The sequence below is a fragment of the Penaeus japonicus genome, unplaced genomic scaffold (genome assembly GCF_977035675.1).
Source record: "Penaeus japonicus unplaced genomic scaffold, GWHDUDI00000001_assembly GWHDUDI00000011, whole genome shotgun sequence".
NCBI lineage: Eukaryota > Metazoa > Arthropoda > Malacostraca > Decapoda > Penaeidae > Penaeus > Penaeus japonicus.
This window is the reverse complement of record NW_028234413.1, coordinates 42,404,235-42,406,734: the sequence shown is the minus strand read 5'-3', so window position 1 is coordinate 42,406,734 and position 2,500 is coordinate 42,404,235.

The following is a 2,500-nucleotide window of genomic DNA, read 5'->3' as shown; positions in this document are numbered from 1 at the left end:
ATGATGGCAACAATAATAATGACGATAATGATAATAACGATGATAACAGTAGCAACGATGATAATGATAATAAATGATAACGATAATGAAAATAATGATAAGCTCACAATAAAAGGAAAATTCGTTCTCATAAAATAGAAAGGAAACATTAAAACGAAGATGAAGAAGAAGAAAATGCTAACATCTGATAAAAGATATGAGATTGAGAAAGAGAAGATAAAAATACAAACATACAAGAATAAGTTATTTTCTCGGAGATATGTTAACAAGGTTATTTATACCGAGTTATTTTCACAAAGTTTTTTATACACAAGAGTTGTTTCCAACGAGTTATTTTCAGAGTTATACGCACAGAGTTATTTTCACAGAGGGTTCGAAATAGCAGATGCGTTGAACCTCAAAAATAAGGGGATAGTTTTTTGAATTTTTGAATTAGCGTTTAGATTTTGTTAAGAGCATGGTTTTTAACGAACTTTTTTCCTTTTTTTCGATTAACATATTCATCAATCGTATGCAAAGGTTGCAGAATGAATGATAATTAGAGATAGGAGGGAGAGAGAAGGAGGGAGGAAAGGCAAGTAAGAAAGGAATGAGGGAGAAGGAGGGAGGAAAAGCAAGTAAGAAAGGAATGAGGGAGAAGGAGGGAGGAAAAGCAAGTAAGAAAGGACTGAGGGAGAAGAGGGGGAGAGGCAGGCGAGAAAGGGGGGAGAGGGGGAGAGGCAAGCAAGAAAGAAGGGAGGGGGTGAGGGGGAGGGGCAGGGTGAGGAGGGTGGAGAGAGAAGCAGGCAAGAAAAGGGAGGGGTGGGGTGGGGAAAGGGAGAGAGTGTCAAGCTAGAAAGGGGAGGGGAGGGGAGGGTGGGGCGGGAGGCAAGCAAAAAAAAGGGGAGGGGAAGTGTGGGGATAGAGAGGTAAGTGGGTAGGGAGGTGGTGAGGTAAGTAAAGAGGAGAAGATAGGAGACAGGAAATAGATAAGGAGAGGGGGGAAAGTAAGTGAGAAAAGAGGTTGGGGGGAGGGGAGTAGGTAGGAAAGGGAGGGTGTACGGGATAAGCAAAGCAACAAAGTAAAGCTTTCAAAGTCAACATTCACAAGTTTCCAAAAAAAATCAAAGTCGGATTCCACTACACATTGTTCACTGCCCTTTGTTCAGTGAAAACTTTGAAATGTATAACACAATGAAGCTTTAGTGAAATCATTCCCTAGAGAAAGAGAGAAAATTTCTACTGATTCTCAAACATAATAATCAAGAGGAGAGACAGAAATATATGTAAAAGGGTTTCGCCATTCATCCGTAAAGCATATTTGAATATATATGTATACATTGTTAGGTATTTAGCAATAGTATTCAGAAACATCGAATCGCTCTTATAACAGACCAATCTATATTCGTGTACAAATATCTATCACATATAGCGACGGGGACGAAAAAAATTAGCATATTTATATGTAGTTCAGAGAATATAGATAAATGTAAATTAATATAGATTAACATACATAGCTTAACAAATAAAGATTAACATACATAGCTTAACAAATAAAGATTAACATACATAGCTTAACAAATAAAGATTAACATACATAGCTTAACAAATAAAGATTAACATACATAGCTTAACAAATAAAGATTAACATACATAGCTTAACAAATAAAGATTAACATACATAGCTTAACAAATAAAGATTATCATATATAGCTTAACAAATAAAGATTAACATACATAGCTTAACAAATAAGTATTAACATACATAGCTTAACAAATAAAGATTAACATACATAGCTTAACAAATAAAGATTAACATACATAGCTTAACAAGTAAAGATTAACATACATAGCTTAACAAATAAAGATTAACATACATAGCTTAACAAATAAAGATTAACATACATAGCTTAACAAATAAAGATTAAGATATATAGCTTAACAAATAAAGATTAACATACATAGCTTAACAAATAAAGATTAACATACATAGCTTAACAAATAAAGATTAACATATATAGCTTAACAAATAAAGATTAACATACATAGCTTAACAAATAAAGATTAACATATAAAATTTAACAAAAAAGATTAACATACATAGCTTAACAAATGAAGATTAACATATATAGCTTAACAAAGAAATACTAACATACATAGCTTAACAAATAAAGATTAACACACATAGCTTAACAAATAAAGATTAGCATACATAGCTTAACAAATAAAGATTAACATATATAGCTTAACAAATAAAGATTAACATACATAGCTTAACAAATAAAAATTAACATACATAGCTTAACAAATAAAGATTAACATACATAGCTTAACAAATAAAGATTAACATACATAGCTTAACAAATAAAGATTAGCATACATAGCTTAACAAATAAAGATCAACATACATAGCTTAACAAATAAAGATTAACACACAAAGGCAAAGAAACAGGAGTAAAAAGCTGGGAAGTTATTCATCCGCATCGCCAACAAAGCAACAAAGTCGATCTGCCATTCATTC